The 19002-nt window shown below is 43.5% G+C and overlaps 1 protein-coding gene across 3 annotated transcripts in view; it reads right to left on the bottom strand.

Moving 5' to 3' along the window:
• The window catches only part of RAPGEF5 (Rap guanine nucleotide exchange factor 5), a 353892-nt gene that overhangs the window by 242225 nt on the left and 92665 nt on the right, over positions 1–19002 (bottom strand). The window contains exon 1 of one of the 3 annotated variants that reach the window (XM_032483866.1): positions 12675–12678. The exons of the other annotated variants lie outside the window; for them this stretch is intronic. The gene's annotated coding sequence lies outside the window, so the exon portion shown is untranslated. Of the gene's footprint in view, positions 1–12674; positions 12679–19002 lie in introns of those variants that run through there. 3 annotated transcript variants of the gene reach the window in all.

Below are 19002 nucleotides of genomic sequence, written 5' to 3'. Positions count from 1 at the left end.
GGGCCAGTAAATGGGTAACTGTTGAAGCTGGATGACGGGTACATACAGTCTCCTTACATTTGTGTGTATTTGTAATTTTCTCTAATAAAAAGTTGATTCAAATAAAGATACCACCAGGCTTCACTATTGACCATGTGAAGGAAGAGACCACGCACAGTCTTATATACCCATCTGTTTTTTGCATTGGGTTATTAACTTGGAATTTATGGATAATCATTGGATTTGTTTTTTAAACTGATACAATTAATTCTGCAAAGACTAATGCTTAAGGCATTTATGTTTATGACAGATACATAAATTATATTTAGGTCATCTGGTATGGTCAATCTAAGCTGCACCTCTTATTTGATGAGTAGACAAACATTTAGATAGCATTTAAATACCTCCTATAATTACACCGAATAATCTTTCCCAGAGTTACTGAAATCGGTTGCAAATTTTGCTTCCAGATACATAACGTACTAGAAAAGTAGCCAAAAAAGAGACACGGACTCAACGCACTGCCAAAAATAATAATAGAACTTTAAAGGTTAAACCATTTTTTAAAAAGCTCTTCTCTGGAATGAAATGCACTTACTCAAGTTGTTTTTCCCTCCATCCTCCTGCTTCTCGTTATAGAGATGCCTTTCCAGTCAACTTCCTGATCAGTTGGTGGGCCTCGTCCTACTGAGTCAGCCGGCCACAGCTGTTTGGTGAGGAGGTGGGGCTGGTGGAGGGCAATATAGAAGAGTAGAATGGGGACTGAGCACTTTAAGACATTAAAATTTGGGGGGGGTGGAGAGGTAATTAGGTTTACTTATTTATTATTATTTTTAATTTTTTTATTTAATGGATTTATTATTTATCTTTTTTTTTTTAATGGGGATCGAACCCATGACCTCAGGCATGCTAAGCATGTGCTCTACCACTGAGCTATACCCTACCCCCATTTAAGACATTTTAAATAGAAAACACATTGAGAAGTACTGAGTTGTCATCCTAAGGGCAAGTTTATTGCCCTTCCTGTCTCCATTGACACCATGAAAGGTACTTGATGACTGAGGCCAAAATTGGCCTATTTGCTTTGTTTCTTTGGTGAAAAACAAAGATCAAGGACTGTCCTCTGGTTGGCATCAGGCTCCTCTATGCACAAGCTATTCTCTGTTACAAATGGCAGGTCACACAAGGGGTAATGGGCAAGAGTTCATTCCTTTGTCATCACTTTGAAAAGTGTATCAGGACATTTCATTCCAAGCTATATCCAAGTCTGGTTGTCTCTTTTCATGTCATTAAAGGAAAACCAGCAAGAGAACCAAGACCCAGCATTGGGTGTAATCATCTCCCTGGTCTAACCAGTTCAGCCTGGACCCTTGCAGCTCCTCCCCTGGTGTGGACCACTTTGTACAGAGGGCCAGCACTTTCCTTTAGGGAAGTGTCCTGAAGTCAAGTCCAGATTTCAATCATTTCCCCCAATTTTAGGAAGAGACATTTAATGCCACAATTTCCAAGCAGTCAATACAGTTCTTGCTTTTGAAACTTTAATAATAAAAAAATTAAGCGATACCACGTATACAAAGCCCACAGCACAGTGCCGTACGTGCTGCTAAAGTCAAAACATGTTAGCTCTGCTGATGATCACCCTCACCACGAACATGGCAAACTTTGTTCTGAATTACTCACTCATTCACTTAGCAAGCAATTATCAAGCACATACTGTGTATCAAGCACTACTTTTGGTCAGTAAGGATACAGCAGTGTAGAAGCAAGGCGAGGTCCCTGCTCTCATCAAATGAACATGCTTTGGGTGGGAAGACAGATATATCATTACACTACGTAATTTCATTTACTGACTGCCGTGCGTAAAATAAAGCAAGACCATGGGGATAGAGAATGACTGAGGGGAATGGGATAGGGGAGGAAATCGATTCTAGATAGAGTGACCAAGAGAAGTTTCTTCAAGGGTAAGACTTGGATGGTAAGGTGGGACCTGTCGTGTGAAGATTCAGAGGTGGAGCATCACGGGCAGACGGAGCAGCAGGAGCAACGGCCCTGGGCTGGACCCCATCTCAACACTGTGCTGCATTACCATATGTGGCAGACACACAGCTATACTCCTCCTTGCTGTCATGTTAACAGTTTCTATTTTCAAGGCATCCAAGTACTTGACCCACCATCAGAATAAACTGTCACCAGGAGAGTTGTGGTACTTTGGTGAGAACTAACCCATTTATACAAATAGTGTAGAAATTTTAGTTGAGCCAATGAGAACCATCTCCTTGAATCAGCATTGCTTGATGTCACTGTTGCACATTTCAGTGGGAGAACCCACCTTTGATTTTGGGACCCATGACTCATTGCTACTCAAATTTACAGATCTAAGAACCAGAGAATGAGATGGGATGGCTACTGGTCTGCAGTGACTGCTGTAAGCTCTAGAACAGGTCATTTAGATTTGCTCTGACTTAGCCTGTTCATCTGTACAACAAGAGGAATGGGTTAGACCAGTACATCTAAAACTTTAATGTGTCTTTCAGTCTCTTGGGGATTTTGTTACATACAGACCCATCTAGTAGGTTTGGGGTGGGACTCAAGGTTCTGCATTTCTAATTGGTTCCTGTGATGCTGATGCTGCCAGTCCTTGGACCACATGTTTGAGTAGCAGGAATTTAGATTATCTCTAAAGCACCTTCCAGCTCTAAACCTAGGACTCTGTGTTCTAGGCTTACTATGACTTGAACTTCAAGTCCCTGATATAATCTTAATCACCTAAAGACCTGTGATAATCAAGACATAAGTGATCTTCCTGCAATACCCAACCCGTGCTTCCTTCTGGTTGTCTAGCCGTTTCAAGGTCACAGACTTATATCAGCTACCTCCTACCGTAGCACCTCTGCATTTTAGGGCAGAGACCGCTGAAACTCCTTATCAATTATCAAATTCAATATGATAAAATGAGGAAGCTTCGATTTCATAAGTGTGCCAACACTCAGGCTGGAATGGAATGTTTTCCCAGAGGAAGCAGTAACAAAGGAGCATAATATCTTTATTTACATTATTTAATTAATGAATGCAATCTTTGGATAAGATGTTTTTAAAATTACACAAAGTTCTGGAAGTTCAATGAAGGATGTTATCACTGATTTTAACTTCATTACCTCTGCTGGGTTTCACCTTGAGGGGGATTATTAGGCAGATAAAAAAACCAAGATTCTTACAATTTAAAGATCCCTCGACTCTTCTCAGCAAGACCAGTAGCCATTGGCTTTTTACTGTCCGTCCGAAAGGGGGCTGAAGCAGACCTCTTGTCAGATCCCTAACAGGTAATGCGAAGGGAAAGCATGAAGATACCTCAGGGAATGACGAGTCCTGGTTAAAGAGACTGCTGCACGATTTAAAGGAGGGAAGGAAGAGAGCACAATGGGGCATTCTGCAGTAGTGATAATGATGCCTTACATCTGAATGTAGCCTCAAAATTTTCAAAGTGTTTTTAGGAAATGACTATGGTCATCAACATTTTATGACCAAGGAGACTGAAGGTTTAAGAGAGCTACATACTGATAACCGGTGGAACCAGGTTTGAATGCAGGTCTTCTACCCAGTGTAATTTCCAGTACATAAATAATGTTGCAATTGCAGGACATTAACCTAGTCTTTGCAAACTTTCCCAAGTTCACAGAGCATGGAACGTAGAGGAAGAACAAGAATCTGTCCAGGTCTGTTGGCTCTCAGACTGACAGCCTCCATTGCCAAGCCCAGAGCTTGTGATTTGTTGGCTTATTCGGAGCACACGATCCATTATTTCCCACCAAACGTGCTCCCCGGTAGAAAGTCCCCTAGGGATAGACTGAGCCCAGACAGAATGTCAGTAAATGCAGAATGGAATTAACTGGCATTTCATCCAACCTTCAGCATTTCTTCTACCAGACATTAGTTCAAGGGATCACAATGTCATGGGGCAGGTCCATCAGAGGGGAAGAAACAAGTGAAATGTGACTTATTCTCCCCAATTCTTCTCAGGCTATGCAGGGAACTCCCTGGTGTATGGCTGGCCATTTCAGAAAAGATACTATAGATACTGGTTAGCTGGTACATACATATAGTTACAAAGGTATATTCTCTATCTGAAGTAGATGAGCTTACTTTTCCAAACAGATGCTATCACCAAGCACTACTCATGGAGAAACCAATTCTTTTAGAATTAGTAGAAAACAAATAGCAAATGACACAGGACATGCCTCTTGGCCAAGAATTGAAATCAGGTCAGGGCAACAACAAGAAAGAGAGGTCTTTGTGTAACCGTGATTTCTGCCTACTGTGGGCTCCTTGTATGGTTCATGGGAGCGACAACCAATAGTTAGAAATGCTCATAATACATTGATAGGCAACAATATTAATAGAAAAGCCTGCTTTTGTTGACTTCCCAGACACAACAGGCACTTGTAACTTACAATTACGTCAAGAGGTAGGAGTCTATGTTGACGCTATCATACAAGAGATTTTAAAAATTAATTTCAACCCAAATAAACCAGACCAAATCATCAGCCAATATCCAGCATGATATAGGGTGGAATAGCCCAGTTCCAGATACACTGGAAAGCCAAACATCAAAAGAAACATCCAGGATTTATTTCGGGTTTTTTAGTTTTTCTTCTCATTTTTAACCAATACTTTGTTCTCAGTAAGATAACACTGGCTTTTACAGTGGTCATGCTAAATTGAACTGAGGTCCTGGCAAGGATTCAACTGGCCACACCCACCTACCCACTCTCCCCTCTCCATCCCCGTGGTCCTGGCCTTAGCCGAGAAAAACAGCGACCGTGCAGAGCTTCCTGATGGTGGAGGGGATTCTCCAAGGAATCCTAGCCTCAAGCTGCCAGTGGGTCAACCCTGCCACACCTGGACTTGGGTAAGATGAGTAGCAACACTTGAGGCAGCTTTAGATGGTGTAGTCGGAGCCAACTTCCCTCCTTTTTTGCTGACGCAGAACCTGATGGTGATGGCAGCCTCAAATGTTTACTTCTGCGTTTGGGAAAGGAAGGACAAAATGTCATTTCCAACTAAGTTCCATTTCAATAAACATTCATTGAGCACCTACCTACGAAATCCCAGGCACGACCATCAGAGATAAGACAGGAATGAGAGAGAAACACTCTCTGTTCCCAGCCTAGGAACAGAGCGTTATAAGATGTAACCCCAGATTCCTGTATTATCTTCTAACAAGTAATCAATGTTCTTTCACAAAATGGGGAGAAGAAAGCAGGGGTCTGAGCTGTGGAACAGAGAGCCTGGCTCAGGAGCAAATTGAGGGAGGTGTGAGTGCCCAGGCCAACCCCAATCAGGTACCCCAGTCCATAATAAGCAAGTACTTAGGATTCATAAGCAAAAGCTTCTGCCTTGTGGGGTTTACATACTGGGGGAGGAAAATTCCCATAGAATTTATTATCATAAATAATAGTCATAAGATGAAGAAAATTATATGGTGTGTTAGAAGATGCATGTGTGGAAATAAAAAAGAGCAGGGCAAGGGGATCAGAGTTACAGCAGTTCACAAATAGGGTTGGTCTCTTTGAGAAGGTGGCATCTGAGCAAGGACTAGAAGCCAACAAGGTCCCACTCGAGGAACAGATGTACTGGAGCAGCATCCTCGGCCTGCTTTGATTAGGGCCCCTTCCCCGGCTGACCAAGGCCTGCTACCACTGCATTTGGGCATTGATGGTGCACCGTGAATATAAGAGAGAACAATGAAAAAGACCTTAAAAATAATTTCCTCTCTTCCTACTCTTGGATGGCAACCCCTGCATTGTTGCAAGTGGGATGATGTTCCCCAAACCTGATCAACCAAGAGACAAAATTGGAAACTGTTTTCTGCCCTAAGATAGTTATGTAATCTGACCAGAAGTCCAGGTCTTTATAATAATTCAGCATAAGCATCTCTGGCTCCTCCCTGTATCAGGTCCATCTCACACGCCTCCTTACACGCACTCGGCCTCACCTGGGTCCCAGACCTGCAGCCACTTGCCCTGCTGCAACAGCCGTCGCTGAGACAGAATCTGCAGGGGCAGCAGGCCTGTTGGCCTTGCCACCAAGGCCCTCCTGCGGAGACAGATGCCCAGAGTCTCTGGCCTCTCTGGAGGCCATGAGACTGGGGCCACGGGCCCACGATCTGCATCACACTCTGACTGAGTGTTACAAAGGGAAGTTCAGGAGACCGGAAGGGAGTGAGCAGATTGTTACTCTCTGGTCCTCCCTCTCCTGGCCTGTTCCAAGAACGGAGAACACACAGCAGATAAAGGAAAATAGTAAGCATTTGGCTTGTTCCCCTGGACATGGGCGCCACCCCCTGCAATGTATTTCAGATGTCTTTGCTCTATGCATAAAAGGTAGCCATAAAAACTCAAGGTTAAGTCCAACCCAGAAGACTCGATGCTTCAACTTTTTCTACAATAACAAACACAAAGGACTCAGGTTCCTCCCAGGGACAAAGACCATATGATTTCTTTCATTTCTGGAGTCTGTTTTAAAATTCACACCTCTCACAGTATAGCACAGGGAACTGTATTCAATTTCTTGTAATAACATATAATGGAAAAGAATCTGAAAAGAAAAAATATATGTATGTATATGTATAACTGAATCACTATGCTGTACACCTGAAACTAAAACTGTAAATCAACTATACGTCAATAAAAAATTTAAAATTTTTTAGCATCTCAAAAAAATAAAATAAGATTCATACCTCTCACTGGCCCTCCACTCCCCTCTCCCTGTAGGAAAAGATCAATAAATGATCCCACTCTGGCTTAGAGGTACTATCTGACAGAAAGATACACCATGAAGACACACATTGTCCCTGCATGTGTGTGCCTGTGTGTGCCCCAACCTGCAATTTCCCGACTTGCAAAAGCCCACTAATGCTTTTAAGCTCTGCTTTGAAATGTTTTTTAACTCAGATAATTTTCCAGGATTTTATTCAGCTGAACTCATCACATGCACTGTTTTTTCCATCATGGATCAGCAAAGGCAATTTTCCAAACGACTCTGGAGGCATTATTTCTCTAATGTGTTTCTTCCCTGAGATCTGTTTGGCTCCTCGGGAGCTGAGTCTGACTTTCTTCGACTCATGATGGAGGCTGACTACCCAGTCTTCTTCACAACAAAATAATAGGAAATCACAATATGTTCCCTTTACTCGGTGTAGACTCCTGGTTCACATGTTTAAATTGGACACGGAGTGATTTTTCATGAAGTTTCAATGCCTCCAGGCTTACCAGCGCACTCCAGTGGGTCTGGCCTAGACTCAATAAACATTTCTTCGTAGAGGAGAAGAGAAGGAAATAACTCTCGGCTCTGAGAGCATATACTTTTGCAAGCCTCTGGGGACCGATTAAGAAGTTCTGTTATAGGATCGTTGCCTCCTAGGCCTCATTCTGGGCAAGCTGGTTTATGAAGAGCATCTAAGGATAAAAGCTGTGTGGAGAGGCTTTCAGAGAGGGATTCTGCACTCACTCTCAGCACACAGGACTCCGTGACACTCCCCTCTCAACCAGCTTTAGGGGTATCTCCTTTGCACAAAGAATAACTTCCAAACTCCTTAGACTGACATCCAAGATACTCTGCAGAGTAGCTTCACCTGGAATTCCCTCCCCAAGCCACACTCCTCATGAGAAGTGCACCTGACCCAGAGCAGACTCCAAATCTGCCATCCCCAACCCGCCTTCTGCTTGCCCAGCTTTCCCAGGCCCAAATTAGGCAGCATCTCCTCCAAGAGGCTTTCTCAGACATCCCATTCCAGTTGGAATTCATTTTCTTCTCTGCTCCCTCAGCAAAGCGCCTCTGTTTCATGGGACTTTTTAGACATTTGGGGGCAATTAGGAGAAACTGGGGCAAATTACAGATGGGCATTTTGAATTTCGCTCCCCTTTCTGTTAAAAGGGAAGTGAGATGCTTGTGTGACTGAAAAACTGATGGAAGCAAGGCAGGAAAGGCTCGTGGGTTTGAAGGGGACAGAGCGTTTGGGATATTCCAAGCAAACTTAGGGATGAGATCTCCATGGGAGAGCCAAAGAATGGGATCGAGGTTGTAAAAACCAAGGTATGGAACGAAAGTTGCAATTTGATCTGCATTCTTGTTGATGGTGATGCTTCATGAATAAGTATGGAGAGAAGTTGCCTTATGCAGGAAGTGTCCAAATTCCCTGTGTCTCTGCGGTCTCTGGGGTCAAGACCAATAGACTGGGGTGGCAAGAGTTAACAGGGCTAGAACACTTATCACAGATAGCATGATGGCTCTTGTCTCTGCACTTGTCTGGTTCACTTGACATTGAGCATCTTTAGGGCAGGGGTCAAGCCTTACTTGTCTTGACACATCCTACATGCTGGCACTTGGTAAATAATGGTTGCAGAATTGAACTGAATTAAATTGAATGAGCCCTGGTAAAGGTTTCTATCCTAATGGTCTCTTAATAGCAGTCCATAAGAAAACTAGACTCAATTTTACATCGCTTTAAAAACTCTTACTTAGCCTGAATCAGCTTCCAGGAGGAAAATGCTTCCTTCAAACAGATATGTGTGTCTGGAAATATAAAACCACCCAGGAAAAAGGGCTTTCATCTGAAACATTATCTGAATCCTAAGCAATTCAGTCTAGCTTTGCTCCAGTAGTGTGAGGTGTCTTCTCTGTACTCTTCGCTTTGAAATGTAGAATCTTTTCACATGTCAAAAAAATTCAGATACAGCAAATTCATGTCTATTTTATAACTGAGGGAAAATAAAAGTATACACACACAAAAGGAAGATAAAATTATTCATATCACCTGAAGATAAATGCTTTGTCAGTATCTTGGTACATGACTTTCCACCCCTCCCCCTAATATCTCTGGACCTTGCCTTGGGTCCAACAACTACAGGTACCCTGAGTCTTACTCTGGGGCCATGGCCGCATCCTTTCTGTTTGGTCACTGCCTGAGTCTGACCTTGGATATCACCCTCCTTTCTCTTTCTGGGACTCATTTTATGCTTTCTTTTCTTTCCCTGTCTGTTAAAACCTGCTCTCAGGAGATGCTCTAACTCGCACAGAGTATAAATGACAGATAAGACTTTCTGTGCTACCCATTCCAGCAATATCTGCATTTAATTCAAGGGCCTTCAGTGAAAGAATTGCATCCCTAATTCTAAGCCACAGAATTGGTACCCTAATAAAGAACTTCCTGATGTGTCACCTCCAGAGGCATACTCAGGTTTTGTCGTCTTAAAGGACACTGACATTGAGGACGCTCCTTATTCTTTTCTTTTCTTAAGGACCCTTCTTAAGAAGCTCTGGTAGATTCAAAATTATGAATACAAAATTAGATATCAAAGAATATTTATTTAGAGGAAATCCATGCAAGTGAAGTACTCTAACGTTTGATCTTCAGCAGCTTGGCGATAAACTCACTTGTGATTTTTTTCATTGATCCTTGCCATCCAGTGAAATTGGCAAGGTAAGTACCATTAGCCCCACTTAACAGATATGGAAACTGAGACCCAGAGAAGTCACACAGTCAAAAGAGAATCATGTTGCGGTAGACACTGGAGGTACCCACCCTAATGAACTGGAGGCAAGAAGAGTTAAATGATGTGTTGTAGAAAATAAAACATTTGTAGGTGAGATCCAGACCCATATCTCAGGGCTCCAAGCCTGCTGTTCTCTCTAGTACCTGTGCTACCTCACTGAACGGAGGCTAGAACTCACCACTGCTGAACCTCTCTGTCCAGTATTTTCCCCTCCTAGCCACAATTTAGTCTGACTTCTTAAAAAAAAAAAAAAGGTACTATTGTTGCAGATCAGCCTTTTCATATATACAAATATGGTGAAAAAAAACGAACTAAAGAGTATCATCTTAATATTTAAGGAGTCCTGAGAGAAACATGGATGTGTCATGTGTCACATGATAGGAGTACCCAAAAAATGTCCTTGCCAAATTTCTATGAAGTCAATTACACAGTAAATAGGGAACTTTCTATTTCAAGGAACTCTATAATTAAACCTTCTGTTAAAAATTGAAAGAATTCTTGTCAATCAAAGAATGACAGCCTAATTGCTCCTTTGACAGTTTGAGTGTTCATACCCAGGGCTTTCTTAAGGGAAAGCACAATTACACATACTAGGGAAAAATGCTAAAATTTGGACAGGGTGGTGAGGTGGACAGGAAGAACCCTGAGACACGGTGTAGATTCATTCAACAATAAGAACAGGCTGCAAGACTGTGAAACTATATGTCAGTCTTGCTAGTTTGTGATCAGCTCAACCATGTGAATGACACTGTCAATATGGTTTCCTGTCCGGTCTTTAAAGACAATAATTCTGCCTACCCTCTTACAAACCATGCTGGATTGTCTGCAGTAAGGGCCCAAGTGGCCATGCCTCCCTGGATCTGCACCGCTTGCAGTGTTACTTTGCACCTGTCTCATTAGCAAGTGGAATCTGTTTCCCCACTTCTTGAATATGGGCTGGTCTTGTGACTTGCTTAGGCCAATGGAATGTGCTGGAAGTGTCCCAGTGCCAGTTCCAAGTCGAGGTCCAGGAGGCCTTTAGGGCTTCCAGTCACAATGTCGGCCTCTTGAGACTGCACTGTAAACAACCCCAGGCTGGCCTGCTGGAGAATGAGAGCCATGAGATCCAGAATCCTATTCCCCATCCACCACTGCCTGAGCTGACAGCCATCCAACCGCCAGATGTGTAAGGCTATGCTAGACCACCCAGCCCTGACAGACCTACCAGCCGACTGCAGAGCATGAGCAAGCCCAGGCTGTATTGTTTGAGTCTGGTCTAGAGTCTGGTCTAGATTAAAAGAAACACTCAGGCAATCCACAGACTCTCAAGCTATATAAATATTGTTTTAAGGCATTAAGTTTTAGGGCAGCCTGTTTTCTTAAGTGATAACAGAAAACTACTGTAATACATTCCTACAAAGAATGAGCTACTTTGAAAGCATTTTCTGCTTTAAAAATGACTAAAAATTAATTTAGCACTGGTGGTTAATATTCCATCTGCTTTAATATCTTGGAGAGATGGGTGAACCGTGCAGTCTGAGCTTAAATCATTCCACACTAAGAATATATTCACATGGAGTCACCAACACATACGTCTGGCAAGAACTTTGTTCTCACAGTTATTAAAATGCAGGAAAAGCAGAATTTTCAGAACTTAGTGACCTTTTTTTGATGACTAGATCTGACTTTATACTCACTCTGAAAGATTCAGTAATTTCTCTTGACATCTCATCAAATAATAATGTTTAGATATGCTGCAATCATGCAGTAGGATTATCATGAATAAACCCCTTTTGTGCACAGAATACCCCCTACAGGCTGTTTGGCAGGCTAGCCACCTATTTTTGTAAATAAAGTTTTATTTGAACACGGTCACATTCATTCATTTATATAATGTCTATGGCTGCTTTTGTGTGACAACTGCAGAGTTGAGAGGTCAAAACAGATACCCTATGGTTCACAAATCCTAAAAAATTTACTCTATGACCTTAAGAAGAGTTTTCCAACCCTTGCAGCACACTACCAACATTTTAAAAGTAACTCTATTAACATAGACAATACTAAGATATTCTAAAATTACAGGCTCTGGCTTGACAAAAACCTAATCAATTGCATTGCAGGGGAGATAGTAAGAAAGGGAGGTGGGGGTATGGGTGTGTAATGTCACAAAACAATGTAAAAATGCAATCCCACTGGATCTGTTGGATAGATTTCCTTCAGTTAAGCTACAGTCAGGTTATATAAATAGGTGAGCCAGGAGTCATAAAGAATTTCCACAAAGTGACGCTCCAGTGAGCTTTGCCCATCTGTCTTTCTGTAGCCCCATTTATTAATCTTGTCCCTAAGGAATCACCTGATTCCTTTGCCAGACTTGTCATGACATTTCAGGGACATTAGAACTCACATCCAAGGCAGACAGACAGCTGGGCTTGACATTCACCTCCCTAAGCTGTGGTTTCCTTGTGTATAAAATGACCACTGGGTGGTCTCTGAGGTCCCTTCCAGGTTGGACACTGTGATTCAGAGCTGGTGCTAATGCTAATGGTGGTGGTGCCACTGGTGGGAGCAGTTGCGGCAACCAGAGGTGCAGCTTCACCAAAGCAGTCCACTTGCTGCATAGGTTTTCTTGGGTCCTACAGATCTGCTGACCCCAGCTCAGCTCTATAGATGGGGCCCCTGAGCCTCAAGTTCTGGCAAACCCACATTACTGAAAGAACAAATACCTTCACACATGAGCAGATGACCAAATGGTGGTGCCTGCCACCAGCTTATCCAAAAAGGAGACTGGATGTGTATCTAACTGGCAGGAAGTGATTGTCCACAAACCCAAGTGTTAGCTGTACAACTTTGGGTGTTAAAAATGCCAGTGCTTGTTAATTTTCTTCTTTTTACTGATGTGCATTTTCACAATGGTGCATGTGGTATAAAAAGAAACAAACAATAAAAAGTGTTCAAAGGACCTCAGTCCCATCACTAAGGCTACAGGGATGACTGAGGCAGACAGATGATCAGACCCTTCGCAGATACACATTTCCCATTCTGACCCATGACCACTTCTGTCCCCTTTCATATCTAGAGTTGATGCTTGCTATTAAATACACTTTCTGTGCACGTAACGGGCGATGTGTCTTGGGCTCCCCTTCTTCATCCCAGGCCAGCTCTAACCTGTCCCTGTGCTTGGGAAAATTTTGATTGTGCTACGGCAGGGACTCCAAAAGCTGCCTGGCCATTGGAAACACCTGACGAAAGTTACTGTAAGATATTATTTCTGGGGGCCCAGACTGGTTTAGTAGCTAGGAGCAGGTCTTGAATAGCTGCCTTTTTTTAAGCTCCCCAGGTGGTTTCAACAATCAGCTCAGTTTGGGACCCAGAGCCCTGTGGAACCACAGCCAGTCTGGGAAAAGTAACCCCAGTCTCATTCTGGGCCTTACAGAAGTCAAGGAGAGGAATACAGCAAAGGGATTAATGGGTTTCCTCTTGTCAACTGTATTTTCCCTTCCAAAACCTCTTTATTTTTATTTTCTTTATTGGTGAAAAGCCCACACTCTGAAACCTCCACTACTCAGTTTTGTCACTATCTAGTTGTATGACTTTGGGCAATTCTCTTAAACCTCTCTGTGCCTCAAGCTTCCTCATCTGTAAAATAAAGATAATGGTTGTATCTAATGGAATACTACTCGGCCAGAAAATGAATGAAATAATGCCATTTGCAGCAACATGGATGGACGCAGAGATCATACTAAAGGAAGTAAGTCAAAGACAAGTATCACGTGATACTTATATATATTCACTCATTATACGTGAATCTAAAAAAGTGATACACATGAACCTATTTATAAAATAGAAACAGACTCACAGACATAGAAAGCAAATATATGGCTACCAAAGGGGAAGGGGATTGGGAGGGCTAAACTGGGGATTTGGGATTAGCAGATACAAACTACTCTATAGAGAATAAAGAAACAACAAAGACCTACTGTATAGCACAGGGAACTATATTCAATAGCCTGTAATAATCTATAATGAAAAATTATATATATATATATATATATATGTATAACTGAATCACTGTGCTGTACACTAGAAACTAACATAACTTGTAAATCAAGTTTTTAAAAAAAGATAATGGTACTTACCTGCTTCAGAGTGCTGTGGAGAAAACGATACAAACTGACATATAAAGTACCTAGGAGTAGCTGGCAGGTGGCAAATCTCATTAATGGTGGATATTTTTTAAAATCATTGTTTGATTATTTCTTCCTGTCTGGCACGCGACCCTAGGCACATTTGCCTTGGCCTCCTTTCTAGGCGAGCACAGTTTTCTTGGGGGCACTGGAGGACGTGCTCAGTCAGAGAGGAAGGTTTGGGATGGGCCTGTCAGAATTTATGCAGTTACAACCTCAAGCACAGCATTAGGTCGTGAGGGGTATATTGTGCAAGCGAACACTTCCCGGAGGTGCAGGACAGATGTGGAGCCACCAGGTTCCAGCAGTGGGTCTCCTGGGGACCAGGGACAAAGCAGCTTCACGTCAAGGCAAATATAAGTAGGGTTACCCACTTCGGGGCATGCTCTTCTTTCTCATCACTATGGTGGGCCATTTGGAAAATCTCCCATATTTTAAGATGTAATTATCAAAACAATAGACTCTAAACAATTGGACAAGGTGAGAAATTTCAGCACTTGCCAAGTTGCATGTTAAAATTGTGGAGTTTTTAGTTTAGTGAATTCCTCACTCCTGTTCATGCTGTGGGTTAATAAACAACCACAGCCACGGCTGATCACAGACTGAGGGAGAAAAAAGCTTTCCTCCAACCTGTCAACTCCATACCTGGAGCAATCTGGGATGGCAGAGCTCCAGAAACTGCAAAAAGCGGCCATTAACAATGTAACTGTAGTCTTTTACACGTACAGGAGCTGTGCTAGTTAGTGGCTGCTCTTTTGGAAGCTACATATATTAGCAACCAGCAGTGACTCAGTGTTTTATTTTTAAGCACCATGTATGATCTTTTCGACTCCCAGGATGGCATTCGATAGTTCACCTGATGAGTTAACGAGCAGACCCCATAAAAATAGCACAATTATCTAATATTTACAACCCAGACATTTCTAGTGTCACCTTATGTTTGGTGGTGGTGGTAGCATTTACTAGATGCCCTGGAGGATAAATAAATGCTAACTGGTGTAGAGAATACCCCTCCAGGCACTTACAGTAGTCATTAATGGGGTAAAAAAAGCACAGGAATTCAAAAATTAAAAAAAAAAAGAAAGAAAGAAAGAAAAGAAAAAGCACAGGAGACCACCTGAGTGAGGCTCAGCTCCAAATTTTGTGTCTGTTTAGGTACATTTCTTAATCGTTCTGAGATTCCTTCCTGAACCAGGAACAACAGCCACCTTAGGGAATGTGGCAAAGAAATGAAGCTTACACGAATTCCTTTGGCTCCCCTACATTTCCCAAACACTTTGCAGCTAGGCAGGGTCATGTTACCAGTGCTAGCCAGTAAAGGATGGGCAGAAATGACATTAAAGCAGTGAAAAACCCATGTGTGATGATCCCAACTCTCTCTTCTCTGGTCCACGGGATTGAAAAGATCACATATTTTTTTCAAATGATGGAGTTTACAAGATGGCAAAATCTCTTTCAGCCTGGGTCTCTGAGTGACTTTGTGGAGCAGAGAATTCACTTCCCCTGCTCCCCACCTCCATCCCCTCATGGACCCTTAATGAATAGACAGTTTGCATCAGAAATAATCTTGGGTAATATGGTAGCATGGAGATTTTTGAGTTCTTAAGGGATTTCTGTTGAGAGATTTCCAGGTTACTTCCTCCATCCCCAGTATAACACAGCCCATCCTCCCTAAGAGCCAAGGTCACAGCAGTAAGATGTAGTAGTAAAGAGAGTTCAGCAGCCACAATGCCTTGATTTGAAACTGAGCTCCATCACTATGAGCTTTGTGATTAATCTGGGCCTCAGCTTTCTCATGAAACATGGAGGTAATTCTTCAGAGGATTGTTATAAATATGTCAATAGATGTAAAATTTTGAAAACAGTGTCTTACACTCAAAGCACTCAAAGATAGCAGCCACTACTAGGTACATCGTCTAGCACATAGAAGATAATTCAGCAAATACTAGTTTCCTTGATCCACCACCTTCTTCTTTTCCTGGGATCAGGGATTCTCACTCTGGCTGCACATTAAAATAACTTAGGGAGATTTGAAAAAGGACTGAGCCTGGGCCCCACCCAGAGTTTCTCATTTAATTGGCCAGGGTGGGTCCCAGCACTGACAGTTTTAAAAGCTCCTCAGTATGCATCAAATGTGTGCAGCCAGGGTTCAGAACCACCCTTTCTCACTTGGCAGCAAATTACCATTCGTCTGCTTGATACTAGCAAGTTTTCTCAAACATGCTAAGTAACAACAACAAAATGTAGGGTTTCCTGTGAGCTGATAGCCTTTCCCAACTCCAGAAGTGTGACATTCAAACCACAAAGGAAAAACCAAGCTTGTGTTATGCTGATTTGGCAGTCTGACTGACAGTGCATCTTTCCCTCGAGACGGGGTACAAAGCAGCTGGTGGGCGCAGCATTGAATAGATCTGTGGGGGAGGGCGATCAGAAAAGAATAAGGTTCATTACCCAAGACACCAGAACTGCAGTTGCCCCCTGGTCTGGTTAACCAGTCCGGGTTCAAGAAACAGAAGCCCACTGTGCTGGCTCGAGGAAAGAGGATGGGACGGGAAGATATGAGAGGGAAGATCACGAATACCAGAGGGCCAGAAGCTGATCTTGGCACGACGCCGGGAGACCAGCCCTGGGCTGTCAGCACCTAAGAAGACACAGGACCACCCTCACCTCTGCTCCGTTGTCTCTCAGCTGGCACTTGCTCTCACTTGCTTCCTTCAACACGGCTTCTGGTCCTGACTTTACATTCTTGGCTTGAATTCTACCACAAATTGAAGGCAGTGTGTTACTTTGTTCAAATCTGCTCATTCAAAGCTGATCATTCTTACTTATTTGCAGTGGAACACCCAAACCCCCTTCGGTCAGCAATTCACTCCTGGTTTCCTCAGCTGTGGATGAGGAAGCAAGACCATAATACAGAACGTAACGTTAAACTGGAACTTTTGGCTGGGACACCAAGATATTATCTATACTGGATTTCAACCTTGAAAAGTTGGGAAATGGACAGCCATGCAGATATGTCAAACAAGTAGTTAACAACCAGCTTGATGACTCTCAGACTCTCATTGAGGAGCATCACGTCAAGAGAGGATTTTTAATAATCATTTCTTTGGGACGAGCCAACCTCCCTGCCTACCCCATAACCCTGGCTTTAACAATCCCTACTCAGAAAGACATGAGTAGGGACCATGTGTTTCCTGGAGGGTTCCAGAAACCTGGTACCTGACCACACCTGAATAAGCTGATGTTGCCTGTGACAACAGAGTGGACAACTGCAGCTTGGAAGTAACTTTCTATCAGCAGGTCAGAAGTGTGTGAGTCCAGGGGTCAGATGTGGGAACTGCGGTGGGAACGTCAGCCTGTGGATCCTACCCACATTGGCAGGGATCCAGAGTAAGAGGTTAGGGATTATAATACCAGGGGCAAAAGCTGAAGGGAGGTCAAGAAGACCAGCCAGAGGAGAGGTGCTGCCTGAGCCAGGGAAGCTGTATTAGAAGGGCAAAGTAGGGCTCTCAGAAGACCCCAGGGGGCCCCCCTGCAAGAGAAGGAGTGCTCTGCCATTGTATGACACCACCAGTCCAGTATGAACATTCCAAGCCCCCACCTTCCTGCTGCGTTAACCCTGAAGGTCCAGAAAAGACCTTCTTTCCTGTTTTGGCCAGTAATTTCCAAGAGCAGTCAGTTATGCTGAAAAGGCCTGTGCAACCTCCCAACAATTCAACCGTTGGGCCAAGCTCCTCCCTAACATGGAGTGCCACCATATGTCTGATGGGATCATGAGAAGATGGGGCCAGTGAGTGGCCACGTCACATTTCATTTCCATGTTTACCAATTAAACAAAACCAACAAAATTATCTTCTACTACAGTCCTGGCAATAGGGTCCCCACTGCAGACCATACAAATATAAGACAATCTCCAGCCATAATGTATCTGACTTACAATAAAGAAGGCAAGACAAGTACGGAAATAATCATAATGTACCTCAAGAGATGGATAAATAAAGTCTCTGAGAGTTTATAAATGAAGACCATCCCTGTTATAAGAGGGAGGAAAGGCGCGGGGTGTAGAGCAACGATGGGACTGGGACTCTCTGGTGAGCTGCAGCATTTGAGCTGATCTTGAATGGGCACATTTCAAAAGAAGAGACAATGAAGGGAGAGGGAAAGGAAGGCCATTCTAAGTCCAGGGGAATTGCCACAGCTGCCTGGTCTACCACAGGATTTCCCTCCATGTCAGGATAGGAGAGGTAAAAAATTTTCATCTCCTGTGCAAACTCTGGTCTATTTATGGGTTGCCTGTACTGCTTTGTCAGTGGAAGTGGGTAAGTACAAGGAGTGTGTCTTTTAAGTCACCTCGGGCGGCTATAACAAAATACTTAGATTGGATGGCTTAAACAGTAGACATTTCTCACAGTTCTGGAGGCTAGGTAGTCCAAGATCAAGGTGCTGGCCAGTCAGGCTCCTAGTGAGGGCCCACTTCCTAGCTGGCAGGCAGCCACCTTCTTGCTGTAATTTCACATGGCATAGAGAGAGAGTGAGGAGAGAGAGTGAGAGCGCACACTCTGATGTCCCTTCTTATACGGATACCTGTCCCTTCATGACGGCCTCACCCTCAAGACCTCATCTCAACCTAATCATCTCCCAAAGGCCCCACCTCCAAATACCATCACATTGGTGGTTAGGACTTCAACATATAAATTTGGAGGGAGACACATCTAATCTATAACATAGTGTTCTGGACAGTTAGTAAGGAGATAAATGGGTATGGGCATCTAGTGAGAATCTAAAGGGACTACAATACACCTGGAGGAGAAGGCAGGTTTTCCACAATGGGATGGGGAGAATTATGAGTCTCAGCAAGAAAGAGGGCAGAGAAAGGAGATGGAAGGAATGAGAGGCACGGGAGCAGGGTGGGATGCTGGTGCAGTGGGGCTCTGAGCATGAGCCCGCAATAGAAGCTAGAGACGGAGAAGATGCTGCTTGTGGGTGGGGCTGGCTCAGCAGGAGACAGGTGGGCTTGGAGGAGTCAAGGGAATCCAGGCCCAGTTACTGAATTCTCAACTGGTGCCAACTTTCTGCCCCGGTGAGTTGTGTGGCTCTGGACCCTGCTCAAGCTCGGGTTCACCTCCGTCCTGTCAGCCAGCCCTGTCCTAGACCTGTGGTCCATCTCAGGAACCCTCCCTGATGTCTGGTCCCTGCAGTCTGAGACAGACTTCCCAGATACAGCTGCCTGCCAAGGACTTCGACATGTCACTGAGATGAAGTGACATTGGAGCAGAGACCTGAGGAGGGAGGGGGTAAGCTACGTGGAC

This window comes from Camelus ferus, chromosome 7 (assembly GCF_009834535.1).
Source record: "Camelus ferus isolate YT-003-E chromosome 7, BCGSAC_Cfer_1.0, whole genome shotgun sequence".
NCBI lineage: Eukaryota > Metazoa > Chordata > Mammalia > Artiodactyla > Camelidae > Camelus > Camelus ferus.
This window is presented reverse-complemented; position numbering and strand designations above follow the sequence as displayed.